At 43.7% G+C, this 24067-nt stretch overlaps 1 long non-coding RNA gene across 2 annotated transcripts in view; it reads left to right on the forward strand.

Moving 5' to 3' along the window:
* LOC118921484 (uncharacterized) overlaps window positions 1-4632 on the forward strand; it is a 70037-nt gene extending 65405 nt beyond the window's left edge. The window contains exon 3 of one of the 2 annotated variants that reach the window (XR_008996586.1): window positions 2081-4632. This is a non-coding gene — a long non-coding RNA (uncharacterized LOC118921484). The remainder of the gene's footprint in view (window positions 1-2080) is intronic. The other variant, XR_008996585.1, reaches the window with a different exon arrangement.
* The last annotated feature ends 19435 nt before the right edge of the window (window positions 4633-24067 follow it).

Below are 24067 nucleotides of genomic sequence, written 5' to 3' on the forward strand. Positions count from 1 at the left end.
GATGCAGAGAAAACATTTGGGTATGTTGGTGTGATACCATGGAGGAAAATGTTAGCTACAAATCCCAGCTCTGGCACCTTTTAATCTCAGTGAGCTTCAGTTTCCTCATCTGTAAAAGGGGATACTATAATCTCCTTCAAAGAGGTATTGTGGGGATTCAATGAAGTATTTTCCCTGTATTTTCTTCTTCCCTCCTAACTTGACTTAGAAATTTTATGTATCTTCAGATTTTATTTTACCTTTTTATTATAAAAAATTTCAAACATACACAAAAGTCAAAAGCATAGTAAAATGAACCCAAATGTACCTATCGCAAAATGTCCAGCTTCCAGATGACACCAACAGCTTGACTATAACCTTGTGAGTCAGTGGCAGTCAGCTAAGCCACATCCACGTTCCTCACCCACAGAAACCGAGATGATAAATGCTCATAAATGTTTAACATTGCTAGGTTTTGGTACTGATTTGTTATTAAGCAACAGAAAACTAATGCAAGAATCACAGATAATGATATATATATATTAAAGCATTTAGCTCAGTGCCTAATACATACTAAGTACTCAAGAAACATTAACTTGTTCTATGTGGGAGCAGCCTCTTCAACAGCAGATCTTGATACACTGTGGAGAACCGCTACAGCCGGGGGGCATGCGTGTGGTGTAGAAGCCCAAAGCGGGGAGCTCCTGCTTCTGGAGTTGGGGAGAAGTTCACAGAAGAGATGAGTTTGGGTTGCACAGGACAGATAGGAACACAAGACAGAGAAGTGTAGTAAGAATATGCTTTGTAGGGGACACGGAACAATCAAAGGCACGAGAGCTGTGCCGGCTGCCAGAAGAACAGGGAGCGGTGCGGCATTGATGAAGGTTACGTGGCAAGACATGAAATTGAAGGCAGACCACAAAAGACCTTGATTCAGTAAAATATGCTTCATAAAGGCATCCCACGTTTTGAAAGCTCCCATTAGCCACTCCGCTTTTGTGAAATATCTACATGAGTAGGACTCATTTTGGCTAACCAAAACAAATCTGAAGGGGATTTTCCCGTTTATGCAAGAAGGTGAAAAGTGAAAATAGCGTTCGGCATCTGCGTGGCAGGGAGCCTGTACAGAAGCAGCAAACACCCTGAGCAGCGAGAGTGGCGCCACCAAGCTCCTTCCCCGGGAACCACACTCAGCATCTCAGAGTCAGGCCGCCATAGCTCTGAACTGTGCCTGTGAGCATCCGTGCTTTATCTTGATTTATTTTGTGCATTCGTTAGCAAGATGTGTCCTAAGGTATCAGAAAAGCCTCAGAGAGTTTCCTCTTAGGGTCTGGGAACATTCAACAATTTTCCATATGACTTAATGGTAATTGCTTCTTTGCTTTATGCCATCTTCACTTAAGACAGATTTCATAGGAACTCTCTACTTTCAGATAATGGGACAAACCTGTAGTGGACCAACATTTCATTATAAGATGCTTACTAGAGTCACATGCTAAAGAAACTAGAAAAGACTGTGGGAGTAAGGTAATTCTTTGCCCACTTCCACTCTTTCTTACATGGTCCTCAAGGGAAGGTTAATTTAGGTGTTCCCTAGGTATTTGCTTAAGTCCATCACCAATTATCTAATTGTTAAGTAGACAAGACAGGCAACCAAGGAGGTTTCATTTGGCCTCAGTCATCTTGTAGGAAAAGTCCGTACCACCTGTGGTTGGCATCGCTTTTGTTATATAATAAAATCACACTCCTCTTGAACAGCTGGCATTTCCTTTAATCTGACAGACACTATGAATCATACATTCTTGATAAGTGTTTCTCACTCTACCAACTTCCTGCTAGGCAGTGCTGTAAATCAGCCTTCTGCTCCTTCAGTTTTTCTATTTTGCCATTCTCATGAGTTCTTTGACCATTTTCCCTGCATTGTATTGTAGACTCTTTTAAGTCACTTCAAGATGTTTTGGGGGATGGGGAGGGGGCAAGTTCAGATAAAAAGAAATGTGTGTAAAGGATCATATTAATTCTGTGGAAATAAAATTGAGGAAAATGAAGAATAAATCTTGCCTCCCTCAATAATCCAGCAAATATTTGCATGCTTTCTTAGAAAATACAAGAAAGAATAAGAAGTTTTGGGAGAAGATGGTGAGCTACTTCTAGGACAGGCCAATTTGGGGTCCTTCTGGAAATAGAGTTGTCCAACACTGAATTGGTTCTACAAATATGAAACTCAACAGCAAGGTGGATTCTGGAGAGGAAAACTCGGAAGTCATCAGCCCAGTTGTTGAAGCCATGAGAGGGATGGTTCATCAAGAGAGGTGGTCTAGCCTCAGATGAAAGCAAAAGAAGAGAAAAGATATATGGCCCTTTAACAATGCAGGAATTATCCCATAACTGATGGCATACATATGTACATTACCCATTCACCCTTGCAGCTCAGGAGTGAATTATGTAACACCATCTTGACTCCTAATATTAAATCATATGAGTGGACATGAAATGCCAATTTATACTCAGCACTAGAAAATGCTTTTCATGATACGTACTTTTAAAGGATTTATTTTCTTTTCTTATTCAGTTTCTAAATCATTTATTTCCCTGTGGTTTAAAAATAAAAAATACAATATATTTGGACAAGGAATGTTCTGCTGTAAAAGCAATATGCTCAGTGTTGATGGGGAAATTTTGATTGCTTCAGGGTTGATTTTTTTCTGTGTCTGGCACATGCAAGATGAAGCAAATTCATATTATGAAATACTATTTTCTTTTTTCTATTTTAATGAAATGCTTTCAAACTCAAGATCAGAGCTGACTTACCATTATTTCCCAAGTAAAACACCATCAAATACAAATATTACAAAGGACCTCTGAGTTTTCTTGTTAACTGGTCTACACATTTGCATGAAAGATTCTTGAAAGTTTTCTCCACGCCTCTTCTCCCTACTCTGGGCTGGTTAATTAACCAATCATAAATAAAAGCTGAAAGTCTGTGGACCTCAAATCCTGTTCTGGAAAAAATAAGGGTCACAGAATAATTAAAATTAATTCCAACTAATGAGAACCAGACACAATGACCAATGGAAACAGGGAAAACAGTTGGCATCTAACAGGTCAAAACTTTACAGAAAATGAATAATGGATTCAGAAATGGAGCAGCTTGCTAATGTGGCTGCTTATGGCCTTGGCACTGACTGAATGACCTTTGGTGGGAGCAGTGGGGAGCTCTATTCTTCAGAGTACATTAGCTGTTGAAGTGGTTTCAACTTTATTGGCTGAAAGGTTTTCCTATTAACACACCTTTTTACCTGGTTTCCATCTCTCTGTCGATACACTGGAGATCCTGTCTTTTGGCCAGATCCCACCATCTTGAAAGAGCCTGTCCCTGACTCAGCCAGGCAGGGACGCTCCATCCATCCCTGCTGTCGTGGAGCAGGTGACTGAGGTAGAACGTTACTATGCGACATGGTTGACCACCTGGTGGTGGAAATGATGGATCCATTCCATCTTACATGCTGTTTGTGGCACTGTCTATGGCCAGCAAACCCATTTCCTCTTCCCAGGCATCAGGGTAGGGCAGATTTTTATAGCTTTCCTCGCAGTTAGTTTGGGCATCGTGACTGAGTTCCTGCCAATGGAATGTGGGCCAAAATGATGTCCACTAGGGCACTTCACACTGTAATGTGCCCACCCATCACCCAGGGTTCTGTTAACATGCACACTCTGAGTCAGCAGGTCTGGGGTGGGGCCCGGGAGCCTGCATTTCAGCAAACTCCCAGGTGGTGTCCATGCTTCACAGACACACAGACACACTTCAAGTGTTAAGAATGTACACCAATCCCAGCCTGGCTGTAAAATGTCCTATGCAGACTTCCACCACCTTGCAACATCTCTACATAGCTGGAACAAAGCACTTGGGATGCAGAGACCCTTGAGGGATGGAAGGGGACTGGATTCCTGCTTCATTGACTGGAGAGCTGTGCTCTGCAGAGCTGCTTAAGCCATAGGGAATGGTGAGTAGAGCAAGAGGTAACTTTTTATTGTGTTAAGCCGTTAGTGTCAGGCTTTACTTGTTACCTCTGCGTGGCTTACCCATACTCTTTTATCAACTTTCTTTTCTGAGTCTTTCCTTGACTTATGATTTTGAATTAACTTAATAAACTTACCAGATACCAACTTTGTACCAGGCATAATTCTAGGTGCTGGAGAATTCATAGATGAAGCAGGTGGAGTTTTCTAAGGAGTTGGGAGAGGAGATAAGAAATGGTATCAAATAATGAACCAACACATTTCAAAGGTCTCAGTGCCTGACAAGTCTTGCTGCCTATACTCAGAAGAGGGAGATGATGACCCCATGGCGGACATCAAGAAAGGCTTTGTAGAAGTGATTGTACTGACATCAGCCTTGAAAGATGGATAAAGTTTGAACTTGTAATGATTCGGATAGGGAAGAACACAGCAAGGGAGTTAAAAGGAGCAAACAGCAAGGAGACACACAGGAAGTATGAGACTTGCCTTGGGATCGAGCATAGGATGAAAGATTGGAATAAAGGAATATATAGTAGAAATGAAGGTCAGAGTTGCATCATGGGATACTTTGAATGGCAATTTAAGGAGCTTGGATTCTATCCTGAGGACCGTGGAGAACTCTCGAAGGGTTTAAGCAGGGGAGTGAGCTCACGGAGCAGTTGGGGGGGGAGGGACGGGGGCGGGAGGCACTGGAGCCGCCCTCCCCACTCAGGGGCTGTCGTGCTAGTTCAGTACAAGATGCTGAGCATCAAGGTGAAGAAGACAGGGAAAGCTCCTGAAAACACTGAGGAAGAGAGTAGCATGCCCTTACCCCCTCTTTTCAGAAATGAGGAAGCTATGGCTCTGAAAGGTCATGTCCTGCTGAAGACACCAAGCCAGGCAGTCAGGCTTTGCACCTCCAGCTTCAGTGCTCCAGACACAGTATTTTTCCACTGGAGTGCAACGTTACTGCCAGTGTCAGAAATCCCCTCCTGAGTGGTCCTTGGTGAGCTTGCACTGACTCTCAGTACAGCATAATTCACGCCTTATAATTTGGCCACCTTTGCAAATTTTAATATAAATAGTTTTGAGTCACCTCGACTGGGAAATTTACTGAGTCTCTCTTTCACTGAGACTTGCCACCTGCAAGTTTAAGACTGACTTAAAAAAACTACATTCCGCCCCCAAAGGGACTTAAAGCAAATTTGCTGATACTTCCTTGGAGTCCGTACCAGACGCGGGTGAGAGGGTTCAGGAAGGGTGCTTCCATCTCTGTGAGGGCTCCCTTTGTTCCACGGCTGGCCAGATTGGAGGGAGGAGGAATTGCTTTCACTTTTCTTTCCCCTCCTTGTCTTTCCCAGATCCCAGGTTGAGGCCCATAGGGGAGGAGTCCTGTAAACCAGTGAGTGAGTTCAGATTGAGGACCGCTGTGGAAAGATGTCCTTTCTGCTGTACCTCAGGATCACGCTGTCTAGAGGGGGCAAGAGGAAGGCTTCTTGCACCTGCTGTCAGACAGAATGTGAATCCTCTGTGTGCCACTTCCTAGCCATATGATCTGGAAGCAATGATTTGATATCTCAGAGCCAAGTTTCTAGGGTGTAAAACAGGGATGGCTGTGGTCTGTCAGAAACATCTGAGGGTTCTATGAGATTGTGGTGATGAAGTTCTGAGCACAGTGTACTGCATACAGTGCCAGGGGTCCATTGACAGTGTATGCTCCTATCCCAGTCTGGGCTGTACTAATGAGAGTATACTTAATTGCTATAATAAACAAATCATAAAATTTCAATGGCTTCAAATAATAAAGTTTATTTCTCACTCACCAAGCTGTCTATGTGGGTGTTCTCATTTGCGACCTTCTACATGCTGAGTCAGGGACTCAAGCTCCTTCTACCTGTGGCTTCTTTCTCCCTGGGGTGAGAAAGGAGAGGGTGGAGAAGGCAGGCCTTGGCCCAGGAGGAGAACACATCACTTCTGCTCATTGGTGAGGAACAGTCACATGACCCCTGCAAGAAGCAAGAAATGCTGGGAAATGGGAACAGAGACATGGCAGCCACGTCCCAGTGACAATTCCATGTTATGGAAGGGGAGCAGGAATCTCTGGGGAGCAGTTAGCTGTCTCTTTCATAGCAGGGGGAACACTGAGGCAGGATTGGGCTATGGCCCGGGAAGCCAGGTTTATCGTGGTGGAAACAACATAACAGATTCATATTTCTTTCCTCTCAGTCTCTAGAGCTCAGTCTGGCAGGTCCTGCCCCATTTGGAATCTGACTATGAGCAAGAAAACATCTGTGGTTGGAAAGCGGGGGCAGTGATTCAGGCCTGTTTGGGACTTGGAGAGGATGCCCTTGAACCCTTTGCTCAACAAACAGCTCCCTCCCACAAGGATGTGAGAGGTCATCTGTCTGTCCACTTTGACACTTTCACCCAGTGACCTTCAGAGCTTTAGACACCTTCCCGATAAGTTGGAGCGACCTCAGCACAAACCGTCCTTGGATTTGACCATAACTGACTCACTCAGGGCCTGAGTGAAAGAAGGCGAGAGCAGACAAACAGGCAGAGGACTCTGCCGTTCCAGACCTGTGCCGTGTCAACAAGCTGTCTGCCGCGCAGCCAGGGGTCGCGCCCTGACGTGGGTCGGAACTGGACCCTTGACAGCTAATCCCCAGAGCCTTTGATGGGAGACTCCTGTGCTCACATGCGGTGTGCTGCCCACAGCCGGGGAAGAGCAGGATGGTGGGCAAAGAATGTAGCTTTGGAATCAAGCAATCTGGTCCCCACCAATCACCCAGCTTTGTGATTTTGGATTAATAAAAGAAATTCCCTTATTCTTTCTAAGGCTGTTTCCCTATCTGTGAAACTGACATAGCACTATGGACCTGAAATGCTTTAGGACAGTGCTAGTACATAGACATACAAGTAATATTTTTTTATCCTGTTCCTTCTACACAGAAGACAGGTATCTGTTCTCTTCAAGTTAATTAACATGAATCTGTAGCCACCCTTTCTGAGCTCCTCTTATAAGTGGTTTAGTCCTTGCATAACTGTAAGAATAGGTAGTATTGTTCCCATTGTACAGATTTGGAAGCTGAGGCTCAGAGATTATACCAGAGATAGTGACTTTGATTTTTCTACTTCCCTGTCATGGAGGGGAAAGAGAGAACAGGATAAAAAGAACCAGAAGAAACTATGGGAGCGATAAACATCAAGTATAGATGTCTGGAGGCATGCTCTTTAACCCCCAGCTAGCCTTGGATAATACAATTTCCATCTTAATTTACTGTCCCCTCGTTTTATTTATTTGTAGTTCATTCATCAATTTATCTGTTACTAATAAATTAGCAAACATTTGCTATGAACCTCCCATGTCCTAGAGCCTTGCGGGTCTCCGAACGTGGTTCCTGGGACAGAAGCATCGGCATTATCTGGAAGTTAGTTAGAAATACAGAGACTCAGGGCCCACCTCAGACCTTCTGAATAGGAACCTGCATTTTAACAAGGTGCCCAAGTGATTCACAGCAGCTACAAAGGGATGAACATCCCTATTCTTGGGGCTTCTGCCGCGGCAGAAACATTTATGGAAGCCACCCCTCCTCCAGGACCCTAGCCTTCCTATCCACACAAGGAACAGTGGTGCAGTCCCAGAGGAGGCTTTGCCCTGAGCCTGAGCGCCCCTGTGGTTGTCAGAGCCTGGGCAACCCCTCCACCTCAGAGGCGGATGTGGGAGGTACAGTCAAACAAGGTGCGACCTTAGAAAGTGTTTGGGGCCTCTTACCTCCTTCTCATCCACTGCACCCAGCGTGTGGCCATGTGGCTTCAGCTGAAGGTTAGGGGACAGTGTCTGAGACATGCTTTTAAAGATATTGCTCAGATCACCATAGCACCTGCAGTGACCCTGGCAGGTGACCCTGGCGTCAAAGAGGTCACGTAGTTGTTTAGTAGGCTGGGGTAGTAATTCTGGGGTCTTCGGAGAATTCTGCTCCATCTATCCCACCATGCTGGGGAGTATTTACTGTGATTCTAGAGTCATGAAATATGGAAAACAGGAAAAGCCATCTCTTATTTCCTGCTCTATTTGGAAGTTGGCTATTTAATAGGTAGCCACTGAAGATCAGGCAGAGGAGCCAGGGTGCATTACATTTGTTCCTGTGAACACTGCTGGGAAACTGTCAATATTTATTATTATGGAGCATCTGCCACATGCCAGGCACCAGGAGGAGTGATGGCACATCACCTTGTTCAAGTCTTGTGACATTTCTATGTAGGGAGCCTCATTCCCATTGTCAGAAGAGGGAACCTGGAGGTGTGGAGGGACTGTGTAACGTGCCCAAAGGCACAGAGACAATGAATGGTAGTGCGGGGCTACATTAATTCATTTTTCAAAACCTGGAATGGGGATTTAAATAAGCGAAACCATGCATTTTTCACAGCTGGGAATGAGAACTGACGTTCAAATAAAGGGAAACTTCATTAATGGGTGTTTGGACCCATTCCTCAAGCTCCCTTGCCAACTGCAAGGGGGAAGTAGGAGGGGCGTGGGATGGGCAATTAGTCAAATAGCGGGCAGAGGATGAGCTCCTGTTCCTAATGGATCAGAGCCACCCCACTCCTCAGCAGAGGCTGGATGGGCCCACTATGGGTCAAGGAAGTGGCTGGCCTGGGTGACACTCACCATTGTACCATTTGTCCCCTCCTTCAGCTTTCAGCCAGCAGGTGCTAACTGCAGAGCAAGCCTCTTCGGATGGCCAGGCATGTGGCACAGGCAGCCCAGCTGACCAGTAGGGAGGCCCTGCCATGGGGTTTCTGAGCTAATCTTTGCCTTCCTTAGGAGCCTGGTTTGCAGGCTTAGAGCCTTGTGTAGGGCAGAGGGAACTGTGCTGGGGACCTAAGCTTCACAGGGAAGTGCGGGCATCTTATTAACCAAGTAAACACAAAAGAGTCCCTGGTTCCAAATAATCAGGCTGCCTTATACATTCATTCTTCCTTTGCAAGCAGAGAATGGAGTGAATATGCCCTGAGATGTATATTAGGACCCCTCTCCTCCATTGGCCACTGTGATTTTTGTCAAAGTCAAGCAACCTCTCTGAGTTTCAGGTGTCTTCCTCATTTGTTAAGAGGGACATTTAATTGAGATATACACTTCCTGCCTTGGTACAGGTCCTGACTCTGAATCAGTGTTCTGTCAGGAACTACAGTAATTATTTCATTTTACTTCTTGGAAGTTAATTGAATATAAACATTCTATATCCATTACAACATTTTCCATTTTAAGTTACAGAAACCCAACTTAAAACTGGCCTAAGTCTAAATGGACAAACAAATGAAATTGTGTGTGTCTGGCAAGTCCACAGATGATGTACTTTCAGATCCAGTGGATTCAGGGGTTCTGACAGTGACATTAGGGTTCAGCCTGTTTTCACCCCTTAGCTCAGTATCCTTCTGGGTATTGGCCCTGTCCTGTGGACGGGCTCTGGCCACCTCCAGCTACAGATTGATGTGCTTTTCAGCTAATTAACTTCCAGTGCCCAGTTATCAATCTAGGCAAGACTCTGGCCTTGCTCAGATTCGACAGCTACACCTGGACCAATCACTGCCACTAGAGGTGCAGAGCACTGAGATTGGCTGATTCGGAGTCATGTGACCAGCACTGCGCTCAGGAAGGGCATGCTGGTGGATGCAGAGGGTAGGTAGCTCTGCTGGGAGGACACAGAATGAAGAGGGTTCCCCGAAGGCAGTAAGGATGCTGGGCAGATAAAAAATGAAGGTATTCCATCCACATCAAGAGTTCGAGAGAAAGAAAGCATTTTCTCCTGGCTCTTTCTTAGGGCTCCCTATGAGTCAGGGTTAGACCTAGGATGGTTGTTTCTGAAGTCATCACAGTGCAGTCTGTTGGTTTAGAAATACATATAGTTCCAAGCAAAGCAAAGTAACTTGCAGACGGAAGGAGGAGTTGCTGCTGAGCTGTGCAAATCGGAGCTGTAAGTAGAACCCTAGGCTATGTATGTCACTTTGCCTCAGAACAGATGGGAGTCAAAGCAAAATACCACTCAACCATCTGGGTGTCATAGGGTGTGCCTGCTATGCTTGCTCTTAGATAGATACACATCAGGATAGGTGGTATGTGGGAAACTTTCTCCATGGATTGTGAGTGCCTTCTAGAATTTTTCTGTCAAAACTTTCTGAAACCATGACAATAGCCAAATACCCAAAGCCAAGTCAATGGATGCTTCTTTGGCTCTCTGAGCTTTCAATTCATCTGCTCTTTCTTGGCAGACGCTTGTGGACTGGGTTAGCTTGAAGTTGAGGAGGTCAGCATTTGTCTTTGTGACCTGATGAGGAAAAGGCCACAGTGTTTCTCTTTTTATCCTTGTCAGTCATCTGTGGCAGTAGGAACCGTGGCCTTCCTCCTGAGCTTTCTTCCCAGTAGTTATTTCATTCGTTTCACACATACTTGTTGCACACCTGTTTTGTGTCACAGGCTCTGTGAGGAGAGGAAGCCCACACATATAAGCCAGATGTGGGCTGTCCTTCATGTTCTTACTCTGCTTCTTCAAGTCCTCTCCTGTTTCCACCCTTGCTGATGGAGAAGGCTCCCAGCACCCCTTTACTCAATATTTCTAAGGGGCGATGGAAGAAGGAGATTGCTTTTCACATCTTGGAGCAAGCAATATACAACATTCTCCGGGTTGGTCCCGGGACGTGGCCGTATGCCAAGGTCACAGGTTTTCTACTTACCCTGTCCTGCCACCTTGCTGGCACCGGTGTCCTCCCCTCTAGCATCCCCTCCCACACGCGCAGTGCTCTCTCCTGCCGGAAGCTGAGCAGTCAGCTCTGTCTCAGCCTTTCCTTATCGTCTACTTCAGAGGTTTTGCAGGCTCAGGTCTGGACCACTGCAATAAAGAGAATATTGCCATAAAGCGACTCCAGGGAAGTTTTTTTTTGTTTCCCAGGGTGTATAAAAGTTATATTTACACTATAGTTTACTAAATGTGCAATAGCATTATGTCTAAAAAAAAAAAAGAACATACCTTTAACTAAAAAATACTTTATTGCTAAAAAAATACTAACCATCACCTGAGCTTTCCGTGAGTCGCAGTCCCTGATTACAGATCACGATGGCAAATACAATAACAATGAAAGAGTTTGAAATATTGTGAGAGCCATAAAAAATGTGACAGAGACATGGAGTAAGAAATGTGGTTGGGAAAATGGCTCCAAGAGACTTATTCCATACAGGGTTGCCACAGACTTTCATTCTGTAAGAATCTCAATGTCTGCAAAGCACGATAAGATGAGGTATCCCTGTGTCTGTAAATGGCATTGTAATGCTTTGAAGACTGAAGGGTTTCCCAGTTTCCAGGATGCACACCCCCCTATAGAACAATATTAATATGTTAGTTAAGAGGCTCCATTTAGAAAGCAAGGGCCACAGCAGCATTTGTCAAGTGTAAACTGGGAATCCCCACCTCAGGATGCTGGTTAGGGATTAAAGATCCTAGACCTCACTCCAGATAAGCAGAATCAGAATCTCTTTGAAGAAAAGCATGGTTCTTAACTGTCTGCATATAAGCAGTAGTTCTTAACTCTGTCTACAGATAGGAATCACCTGGAGGGCATTTTTTAAACCGGTCCCTAAGTTATGCAAATATGCAGCCAGGTTTCCAATCACTGGAGTAGAGGTACCTGCATTGTTTACAAGCAGTTTAAGTGACTCACATGCAGCTAAGGTCTGTATTGTGGGAATTCAGAGGAGAAAAGATAACTTCCCACTGGCCCGGGTGGGTGGAAGATGGAGTGAGAACATTTCCTAGAGGAGGTGAGTAGTATTTGAAGTGAATCAGGGAGAATGGGTGGGGCTTTACCAGCTGTGGACAAAAACGGGAAAGCAAATGGCTTAAATCACCCTGGTTTGAATTCCAAGTTATTTAAAAAAGAGCTAATGGCAGCCCATCTCTGAGAGCAGATCCAACGCTACACTGGCATGGTTACTTGCATGGAGCCTGTACATTGCCTGCCCTTTCCACCAACACCAGCCCTTCTCCTCCCTCCCGAGGAGATGAGTAGCCGATCACAGATAGAGTCCCTGAGGAGCTCTGATTTTTCTAAACTTTCTCTCCGCTGATGCTGTAAGTTATGAAAATATCCCAGCAATGCCAACATTAAAACATCCAAATTCCATCTCCAGTATCACCTCTAACATTTGAAGTGACACAACGGCTGTGGACAACCACGCGTTTCCATTGGGGGTTTAAACAGTAAGGCCTCCATTTACTAGGCTGTCCTCAGAAGGGGCGGGGTCAGGCCTGTGCAGCACATCAGATGAGTCCGACACTGATAACCATCAGTCAACAGGGAGATGAGCCACTGATGGCTTTCTTTAACTTAATGCCTGTTTAACTAACAGCAGTGAGAGTCCCTATTAAGGGAAATGCTGCTCGTTGAGCCTGCCGAAGGGACAAGGGCTGCTGTGTTTACTCTCTTGTTCGCCAGGCTGATATAGATGCTTACAACACAGTTTTGAAGTGGTAAGCATTTAATGAAGACACTAGTAAGTTCTACAAGGGAGCTAGTAGTTTGGGAACAGAATCACTAACATTAAAAAAGCCTACAGGTGTTTGTTAGCTCCTAATGGGTTTGCTTGGTTATAACCACAAGGCACACCACTGTGTACTCACTCGGACACACACATTGCCCTTGTGGCAGAATACACTCTTAAGATCAGTGTTCCCAGCTCTGAGTTTGCAACTGAAATGTTTTATTTTCCAACAGTGGGAGTGAACTGCACATGCTTGTGTTCAACAAGGAAAGGGAATGCCAGGTTTGCAGGAGACATGAAATGAGTGAGGGGTTGCTTCCTCTAACCACATGTCCTCTTAATGTGAGCAAATGTTGGCTTCCTTGGAGAGGGGGCTTTCTTCAGTTCTCTTGCCCACTCTGACTCTAAACTTGGATGCTCCTGGCATTTGCCAGTTACCTGGCTGAGGGGACCCTCCCCTGGGGAAGTATAAAAGCATCAAGTAAAGGTTTCCTCTATGTCTGGGAGCTGCCTGCCTACGTCTACCATGGCAACAACTTCATTCTCATGGCTTGGCATTAAAAAGTTGTCTGTGGCCCCTTGTGGGATTCTAAGACCCCAACAACAGACTTCTGCAGGTTTTGAGAGCCCCAGAATCAAACCTGGGGAGGCAACTTTAGGAGATGAAATAAATAGTCAAAAAATGTATTGTCCAAACCAGGACCTGTGATTTAAATAGTCTAGGACCATGGTGATGAATAGTAAAATATTATTTTTAATAACACATTTCTTTTTACTTAATGTGAAAGGGTGCACTGATATTATCCTAGGACTGCAGGTGTTGGGTGGAACATTTGGTCTTCTCAGTAATAAACAATTGGCCATATTCATTGATCGCCTACTGTATGCTAGGAATTTAACTCATCCTTTAATACTTCTATTTAATCCTGAGTCATCTTATTCAGTAGATATTGTGATTCCCATTTTACAGATGAAGAAATGAGGGCTCAAGGGGCAACTCAAGTAAAATGACTCTTCTACAGTCCCACCCTGGGAAGAGCAGACATGAGTATGGATTTGGACTGAAATCTGTCTTATTCCAAAGTATACATTGCACTGTGCACTGTATGGTATGGTTTCAGCATTTCTTTCTTTCTTTTTTTAAACTGGGTTCTAAGGAGACCTAGGTTGCTCCTAGCTGCCATATGCATTCCTGCAGGCAAGAAGGAGACCAGCGAGGAGAACCTCGTGAACACCTGCTGCATCTCCATGCTTCATGAGACGGTGAACTGGACGAAATTTCATTTACTTGTGGGGTTGGGGGTGGGTTCTATGGCTTAAAAGAAAGAGAAGGAGAAGGGAAAAGAGCTGAGGAAAAGGAAGAGGAGAAAAGGTGGGAGGGTGGGAAGGATGGGGGGACATACCACCATTCTGAAATTGAAACGCCTTGTTTTGAAATTGAAAAGCTCAGTTCTGGAGAAAGAAATTCCTTACTCAAAGTCACCTAGCAAACCATAAATAGAGGAAAGCCAGGTCTTTTGATTTTCAATCCATGTTTTTTTGCTACACTTTGCTGTGTAGCAAATGTATGTTGAGAGGACGTGTTGCTATATTTCACCTTATTTTGACACTGGCAGTGAATTGTTGGTCCTTAGGGAAGATTTTCTTTAAAAGGAGGATTAAGATGCTTTTAAATATGGAGGAGGAAAAGCTGTCACAGATTTCAGATACACTATGGCAGAGGTTTTAAATAAAGACAAGTGTGTGCATGTTGAATTTTGTTGCCTTTGTAAAAAGAAATGTGTTATTGGAATGCCTTCTTTCTTCATCTCCATGTCCTAGACTATTTAAAGAAAATTAAATGATAGGTTGGAAAGTGGAGAAAGTTACATTCACTTTTCACTAGAGTAGGATGGGAGGAATGCAGTGGAAAAGGGAAGTCACAGTTAATTGTAGAATATGGGGTGAGGAAATTTACGAGGGGGAAGACAGAGCAGGGACTTAGGAAGCCACTCCCCCTGAAGCCCCACAAAAACTTCCTAATGACTGACTAAGCCAGGCTTTGGGCTGGGCCTCTTGGAGAGGGACAAGGAGGAAAATCCCAACACACAAGGCTTTGGGCTCCATCCCAGCTCCCTCAGAGCTGTTCCACTTTAATCTGCTCACATTTATGAAGCACTTACTATGTACTGGGGACTCTTCCAAATACTTTACACATGGTAATTCATTTAATCTTCAAGCCCTGTGAGGTTAACACTGTTGTTATTCTCAAGGTCAAACAGCTAACAAGTGGTGGAGCTGGAATTCCGACTGAAGCAATTTGACTCTGAGCCTGTGTCCTCAGCCCCAAGCCACACTCACCCTCGAGTTCCTGCAGATCAGCTGGAGGCTCAAGGCAGGCGGTAGATGTGTGGGCTCAAGGCCATCCACACCCCTTCAGTAATTGCTGCTGTGCCTGCTAGACATGGACTGTGCTCCTGAGCAGTGGCATGAGGCAGGGGGAAGCAGTGGGCATGGCCCAGCCTTCTCCTCTTTCAACCACTTTCCTTAATGCTTATCCCTGAGCCTCCACCGGGGTGTGTTTGGGAAGTAGGGAGGAAAGGGACTTCACGGGGGCTGTTGGTAAACCCATTCTCCAGCACATCCCTCCAGAGGCTTCCACATACTTCACAATTTGGGTTAGAGGGTCAGATTATGGGGTGCCTGATTGCTGCTGTGCACCAGCTATGAGCTCTGTGAGGGGTGCTTTCTCTGGACTGAATCTTTGTATGGTGCACAAACCTCGACTTCCTGAGTATTTAAACCTGGTTAAACCTTCTAAGCCAGGCATGTGATGACTTATAAGTCTTTTGTTTTTTTCTTCTATAACTATGCACTCTAGGAAATTCAAGAGCCCAAATAGGTAAAGAAAGATATTTCAGAATGGAAACAGACATGAATAGTAGGAGAATCAAGAACTCTAAAGAAGCAGGAGGAGAGAAAGGAAGAAAAGACAAATATTTCCCCCCACAAGATTATCCCTGGTTGAAACTATTGATTGACTTGATGAACATGTAATTTCATGCAGCTCTTCAGAACTTATCTATTGCCTAAAACCATGAAGAGAGAGAAATGTGTCTGTCTGTGCTCTTATGCCACCGTGGAACTTGGCTGGCTCTCTGGGTACTCCTCAAGAAACCAGCCCTTCCTAAGTGGTTCTGGCTGTGACTGGAGGCCTCAGATCATTTCCCTCCCCAGGGAGTGCTCTGGGCTTTGCAGCAATTCACGTACAAATGTAGAAAACAGAATCAATACTGATTCTTCAGATGGAGGCTGAGCATTCCAAAAAGAGTTCTGTTCATTAAAACCATTCAAAATTTTCAGGATTAGAGCAAAAAGGTTAGGCAAAGGAGTGAATTCTGTTCATGGCTAAACTGTATCTTGGTTTCTCATTATTGCCCATAAAATAAGAGCAATCGTATATATTTATTTATACAATAAATATATATATTTAATTTCCAAGAGGTCTCCAAGAAAATGTTGCAAGATAGTTATGGAGTAAATGGAAAATACCAGATTTGAAATCTGGGGACCTGGATTTGGGACTTGATTTTATTACTTATAAAATTACTATGTCTTCCTACAGTATGGGAGAATATATTCATAAACAACTGACCTGATAAGGGGTTAACATACAAAATATACAAAGAATTCATATGCCTCAACACCCAAAAAACAAATAGCCAAATTAAAAAATGAGAGGAGGACCTGAACACACTTCTCCAAAGAAATACAAATGGCCGACAGGCACACGAAAAGATGCTCCACATTGTTAATCATCAGGCAAATGCAAATCAAAACTACAATGAGATATGACTTCAGACCAGCCAGAATGGCCACTTCACTATCCAAAAGACAAGAAATAACAAGTGTTGGTGAGGATGTGGAGAAATGGGAACCCTCCTACACTGCTGGTGGGAATGTAGACTTGTGCAACTGCTGTGGAAAGCTGTATGAGGGTTCCTCAAAGAACTAAAAATAGAAATACCATTTGATCCAGTAATTCCACTTCTAGAAATTTAACCAAAGAAAACAAAATCCCTGATTTGAAAAGATGTATGCACCCCTGTGTTTATTGCAGCACTATTTACAATAGCCAAGATATGGAAGCAACCTAAGTGTCCATCAGTAGATGAACAGCTAAAGAAGATGTAGTATATATACACAACGGAATATTATTCAGCCATAAAAAGAAAAGAAATCCTCCCATTTACAACAGCATGGATGAATCTAGAGGATATTATGCTCTGTGAAATATGTGAGGAGGAGAAAGACGAATACCCTATGATTTCACTGATTTGTGGAATAAAAAAACAAAGCAAGACAGAATGAACAAAACAGCAGTAGACTCATAGACACTAAGAAACAACAAGTTGTTACCAAGGGGGAGGGTTTGGGGTGAGTAGGTGGGGAGGGTGAGGCAGATAAAAGGCACAATAGTTCACAATCACAATATAAGTTGGTCACAGGGATGGTAGTACAGCATGGAGAACACAGGCAATGATTCTGTAACACCTTTCTATGTTGACAGATAATAACTACATTAGAGGGGGTGAGGATTTAATAATACGGGAAACTGCTGAACCACTGTGTTGCACATTTGAAACCAATATAAGATTGTATATCAGTGATATTTCAATGAAAAAAATTTTTTTAATTGAACACACAATTACTATGTCTTGTTTTTTTCTCCTATAAAAGCGATTTTATCTACCTCACAGGATTGTTATAAAAAATTAAATAAAACAATGCATTTGGTGATGTGTTGTAAAATAATTTCTTGGATGTGAAAAAATCTGAAGTTTTTAAGAGAGAAATCGATCCCTCTGGCAAATGTTATATCCAGACGATGTGAGCACAAACCCTGAAAACAGATCTAAGAGTCTAAATCTACAGGCACACAATGTTACCCAGCAGTGGGGACTTGTGACAGCCTGGTAAGTCACCTTTCAAGACCAAAAAGTCAAAGCTGATGACAAGGCCTGGGGGGTGGGCTCTGTTTTATCCACCAAGCAATGCCAGCAGCACCTCCTGGAAGGAAGGATGTGTTCCTCCCCTCAAATCGAGATTAAGGGTGAGCATTAAAATGCTCTGATACGTACACAGGGCTTTTTACAAGGAGAGTCAGGGAATTGAATCGTGCCCATTCTACTCCAAGCTTTAAATCACCTTATTACCTGTGAGGATTAATACCTTTGTTTCCAATGAGGCTACTGGTCCATGGAGGAAAGAAAAACTCCCCTTTTGAAATGAAAACTTCAGTGTTGCAGAGAAAGTTTGCTGAAATGGTGCATCCATGCTTTTTGTTTGTTTGTTTGTTTTATATCATCCTAATAATAGATGAATACTACTCCCGAGTGTGGGTGATTAATCTGGGGTTCCTCGATGCTGTCTCAGACTGAGGCCCTGACTAATGGCAGCCGAACTTCATGTCCGTCAGCCTGTGAGGTCCAGAGTCAGATTCCATCTTTTAAAGGCATCTGGAGCTCTTGGGAGCTAGAGAGACGGTTTGCCTTAGTTCATTTGTGACTAGGGAGGGTGACTAAAGGTTCCTCTTCCCAGGAATTCAAACTCCTAAATTGCTGGAGCCTTGGAGAGAGGAGATGGGGAAGGACTAGTGGCTGCTGGCTCCTACCAGCCCAGGTCTCACTGCTTCTCCTGCAATGTGGCCCAAGGGCACAGTGGAGGGTTCTTTCACCTGGGGACCTAGAGACTCTGCACTTTGCAAGGGGAGTGACTGACTGATCACATCTGTCTTCTAAACCTGTTTCCTCAAAGCCCAGCACCTGACAGAGCAGGTGTTCATTTACTGTTGACTGACGGAATGAATAGTTGAAAGAACAGTCCTTAAAGCTGACATTCAGTGAGCAGGGGTGGGCAACAGAAGGCACTTGTATTATTAGAAACATGTACTGTGTTTCGCAGGTCGGTTCCTTCATTCTACTTTGACTCAACCAGAGAGAGAGAGAGAGAGAGAGAGAGAGAGAACTGCATGTGATTCATACTGAACAGGTAAGGAAAGTGAGGAGCAGAGTGATCGTGCTCCTCGCTCGAGGTTACAGTCCAGGTGGACAGCTCTCAGGTCCGCATCTTGGTCTGCCTGCCTGGAAAGCCAGCGTGTTTACCACTGCCGTGCCAAGCCATGCCCGTGGTGTGGAAGCAGGGAGGCGTACACCATGGCATTGAGATGTAATTCACATATTATAAGGTTCACTCTTTCACAATGTACAATTCAGCCATTTTTAGTGTATCACAGCATTGTGCAGCTAGCACCACTGTCTGATTCCCAGTCAGTTTCAAATGATACATAATCTGTCTGAAGTGACCAGCGCTCTGAAGACAAATCAGGGAAGCTGCTACTGGTCTCCCAGCGGTGGTGAGGCAGACCCACCACATAAGGAGATATTTGCACAGCAGACTGATGAAGTGAGGGAGTAAGACATGGGTATCTGGGCAAAAGTCGGGGAACCAGTGCAAGACCTGGAGGCAGGAACATGCCCCGTGCTCAGGGAGGCCAAAAGATATCAGTGATTAAGGGCAGAAGACAGGAGAGGAGATGTTTCCATTCGAGGGTTACAAGGGATTGTGCATTAAAGTACCTAGTGCAATGCCTGATGCGTTGCAGTGCTGAGTACTGAGAGTTGTGATGACTGTGGGCATTATTCCTGATCCCAGGAAAGAGGCCAGGCACCTCGCTTCCTGAGCACAGGCGCTGTAGTTCTCCTTTGCATCCCCCTAGAGACAAGACTGAGGCTTTGCACTTAACACACAGTCATTAAACATCCATTTAGTGAAAGAATGGTATTTAGCCTTTAAATTAATAATCTTTTTTTGCCAAAAGGACAGGCAGGAATAAATACCCAGATGGCCTGATAAATCACAAAGACAAATTAATATTGAATAATACTGTTAAGTATTTCTACCAAAGAGGCATTATTTTCTCTAAGGCCTGCGAAGTGTTTATTTCCTTAAAGGGTGAAGAAGTACTTTTTCCCCTTTCTTTCTTTCTTTCTTTCTTTCCCTAGCCCCTGGGTAAAGGCAGCTCTGTGGTGGGGTTTCTTTGTAATTGGGCAAGGGGGTGTCTGGGTCAAAGTGACAGCCAACGGGTGCTGCTATCACGACACATTACACAAATAGCCCTGTATAATTGCTACCATCCATCAATTCGGGGAGATCAGTGGTGAGAGATGCATCCAGTTTCTTGGAGTGAAAATGAAAGCCCCAAATAGTTCATAGAGTCACACTCACAAATCAATGCCTATATGTTTAAAGGGGTAAAACTGGTCTAGTCATCAGTCCCACCTTGAGAAGGATTCCCTTGTGTGTCCTTCATATTGGTTTGCAAGACTTTGCCCAACCCTCACTTAAAATGTTGTTTTTTCTTCCTCATGTCTCACCAATCCTTTTTTATCATAGCATTATTCTTTGCTCTGCTTTTCCCCTATGTTGCAACCTGAAGCCTTTGCTGAGCTGGCTAAGGACAGTTAGATTTCTTATGGGGTTAGGTTAATCTGACCACTATAGGCTGAACATCCTGGCTCCTGGGCTGACTTGGGGAGTTCTAATAGTCCAGTTTCTCTGTCTACATGGGTCGAGTTAGGCTGATTCTTTCTCAATTCCTAATTTTATTCTGGGTTGGCAGAAGAGTAATCATGAGTTTCAAAAACAAACAAACAAGCAAACAAATGGAAACAAACATGTTAGGCAGGCAACATTCAAAGAGTGAGACATTTGACAATACAAAGGATGCTCAGTGATCACATCTTGCTCTTGGCCCCAGTCAATTGAATACACTGGGCCGTAAGCACCACGAGGCAGGGCCTGTCTAACCCAGGGTCCAGGGCAGTGTGGCTGACACACAGTGGCAGAATACGCTCACTGAATTGACGTTGCAGTAATGCAATCACACTCTTGACCGAAAATGAAATCAAATGGGAATTCTCACAACTAAGGCTCTTTGGAGCTGAGATAAATGGTCAACAGCTTGCTTTGCAATAACCCAAGAGTCTCTAGAAACTTCTGGGCTATAGAGACTTTAGTTCCCATGGGAATGGATCCCAGGGTCTTTTCAGGGGTAGTAACGCTGGGGTAATGTATGTGTTCACCAGAGGGGTGTTACAGTCGAAGCCAAGAACTTTCCACCCAGCACGTAGTCTGGTTTTCTCTCTCCATGAAAAATTTACTCCCTTTATAAAAAGTCCCCTTTCCATAAAATACCCCTTTAGCTGGGAGCCCCTACCTGGGTAGGAGACAAGGACTGAAGTCCTTTTCACTTCATGTTCCATGCTCTGTCTAGGTCCTCCAGTTTGTCGGAATGAATGCTCAGTGTTGTTCAGAATGTTGCAGCCTATTACATTAGTCAGAAGTACTTTTGTGGATAATTAGTAGGAAATGAAAGGATCAAGGGTGATTTGGTGTTTCCAGAAATGCTTAGAAGTTCCTTAAGAGGGACAATTAAGTAAGTCTTGCTAAAAACCCTAAAGCCAAGGGACATTGTTCTTTTTCATGGAAAATTGCTACTTAGAAACAGGCTATAAACTGTGTCATGCTTTTGGGTCAGCGGACACTGCATATAATTTTCTGGGGCCAAACAAAATGTTGCCATAGATGGGTTTACCTTTTCTAGGCGCTGGGAAAGGGCTGGTCACATCGTTAACTCTCCCTTCCTGGCAGACAGCATACACTAATAACAGCAGTAATAATGACAACAAGATTATCTTATATTGAGTAGCACTCCATTCTTCCTGAATCTTCACTCATTGGCACTGCTGTTGTATTTTCATAACAAGCCTACCAGGATGGCTAAGGCAGGTGTCACAATGATGGATACCAAGGACATCGGGAAAGTGGAAAATGCCTACCTCAAGGTCTCATAGTTCAGTGGCAATGCCGCGACTCAGGCCTCCCTGCTCCCCAGCCGGCACCCTTTCTCATGGAAGAAGGCCTTTGAGGAGGGGAGGAGTACGCCTTCGCGATTTTAATTCCTGTTGCAGTGGTTGGTTAAACCTCAAGAGAGATTCCCTATGTTTTGCTCCCAGGAATCTGCAGTAATGTTTGCCCAACACTGACTTCAAAAACAAAACAGAAACCAAGCAAATGCAAAAACAGACTACATTCTGGCCAAATATTGTCAGGCCTGCCTGCTCGGGGGCCTGAGGCAAGGTGTGTTCGCCTTGCGTGCTGTTGCCAGTTCCCCCAGAGCAGCCCCGGAGAGCCTCCATCACGCTTGTCTTCCCTGTGCCACCACTTCCCATGGGGAGTCTTTCTGCCCCTCAGCCTGCCATCTGCAGTCTGGCCTTAGAGCCCCTCTCTGCTCTGCCCTGCTAGTGGCCTTGAAGACATTCTTCTTATCTGCTGGTCTCCTGCTTCTGTGCCTTTTCCACCACTGTCCCTGCTCTACATCTAGGCCCGTGTTGTCTTTCATCTGATGACTACTTCTTTTGGGGTTCCTAGCTCTTTTCTCCTGCTCCACATCTTTTTTTCTTTTTCTCTAGCTTACTTTATTTTATATGTATAATGTACTTTATACATATAACATACAAAATATGTGTTATTTATGTTTTTTTTTTTCAGTTCCCTTTTTTTTTTTTTGTAGATAATTATTTTTTATTGAGGGGTAGTTGACACACAGTATTACATTACATTAGTTTCAGGTGTACAACATAGTGATTCAACATTTATATACATGATAATTCTAGGTACCAGCTATCACCATACCAAGTTGTTACAATATCTTGACTATATTCCTTATGCTATACATTACATCCCGGTTACTTATTTATTTTACCATTGGAAGTGTGTACTTTTTTTGTTTGTTTGTTTGTTTTGTTTGTTTTTTTGTTTGTTTGTGAGGGCATCTCTCATATTTATTGATCAAATGGTTGTTAACAACAATAAAATTCTGTATAGGGGAGTCAATGCTCAATGCACAATCATTAATCCACCCCAAGCCTAATTTTTGTCAGTCTCCAATCTTCTGAAGCATAACAAACAAGTTCTTACATGGAGAACAAATTCTTACATAGTGAATAAATTACATGGTGAACAGTACAAGGGCAGTCATCACAGAAGCTTTCGGTTTTGCTCATGCATTATGAACTATAAACAGTTCAAATATGAATACTCATTTGATTTTTATACTTGATTTATATGTGGATACCACATTTCTCTCTATATTATTATTATTTTTAATAAAATGCTGAAGTGGTAGGTAGATACAAGATAAAGGTAGAAAACATAGTTTAGTGTTGTAAGAGAGCAAATGTAGATGATCAGGTGTGTGCCTGTAGACTATGTGTTAATCCAAGCTAGACAAGGGCAATAAAACATCCACGTATGCAGAAGATTTCTCTCAGAACAGGGGGGGTTAGGTTCTAAGCCTCACCTCTGTTGATCCCTAATTTCTCACCTGATGGCCCCCCTGCAACTGTGCCTGTCTTAGGTTGTTCCTCCCTTGAGGAATCTTACCCGTCTCTGGCTAACCAGTCATTTTCTGGGGCCATACAGGGAAATGTGAAGTTGGTAAGTGAGAGAGAAGCCTTATTGTTTGAAAAGGTTAGCTTTTTACTTCTTTGCATATTTATGCCCTGTGGCTTCTATGCCCAGCATTTGTCTTGAGGTATCTTTACCACTTGGAAGAATTATGATACTCGGTAAATTTGATATGAGGCACGAATTCAATTTAAGGGTTGTAATTAGGAAGGAAGAAGAAAAGCTATAGAAGTAGCAGGCGGAAGAAAACATGGGAAGATTGATTATTTCTTTTTGACATATCTTCTTGTAGAGTAACTTCAGCATGTATAGGTTTTAAACTACTAATTAAATTGCGCACACACATTAACATAATAGGAGTATAGTTACATAACCAAAGCATACCTGTAATTACCAGCCATCTCCAGTGAAACCAAGAAAACCAGTTAGGCACCTTAGGCATTTGTGAAAACTTATCTATGATATGGTGGATATTGTCCAACTGAACTTGAACAGTCTGAGAGAAATCAGACAAATTAAAACAACCCATTCCTGGGGTCTGTTCACATCCCTTATGTTCTTTTAACAGTAAATAGTCTGTAGTTGTAAGATTTTGGAGCGCTACAATTTGCACTTCTCCAAATTCTTGGTTGAGTTCCAACAGTATAGATTCAGTCAAATTTGTTGTTTTACTGTATGCACAGGCCAGCTTAGATATCTCCTTCTTCATTCCCACGGCAAGTCCAGGAGCTGGTGGGATGAGTGCATCTACAGCTGTAGCAGTGCGTGGATCTTTGTTGGGATTTCTTGATGACCATCTTCTGGCATGAGTCTTCCCGAGAGTGCTGATGTTGGAAGTTCTTTTTCATATCGTATCTTAGTTCATTTTCAGGGTAGCCCAATTAGGCTTTGATCCTCTGTATAAACACAAACAGACCCTTTGCCTACACTTTTATATGCCCTTTATACCCTTGTGTAGAACTCACTGGAGGTCACCACACAGGAACTGCCTTTTTTTTTTTTTTTGGTATCATTAATCTACACTTACATGATGAATATTATGTT

This window comes from Manis pentadactyla, chromosome 3 (genome assembly GCF_030020395.1).
Source record: "Manis pentadactyla isolate mManPen7 chromosome 3, mManPen7.hap1, whole genome shotgun sequence".
Taxonomy (NCBI): domain Eukaryota; kingdom Metazoa; phylum Chordata; class Mammalia; order Pholidota; family Manidae; genus Manis; species Manis pentadactyla.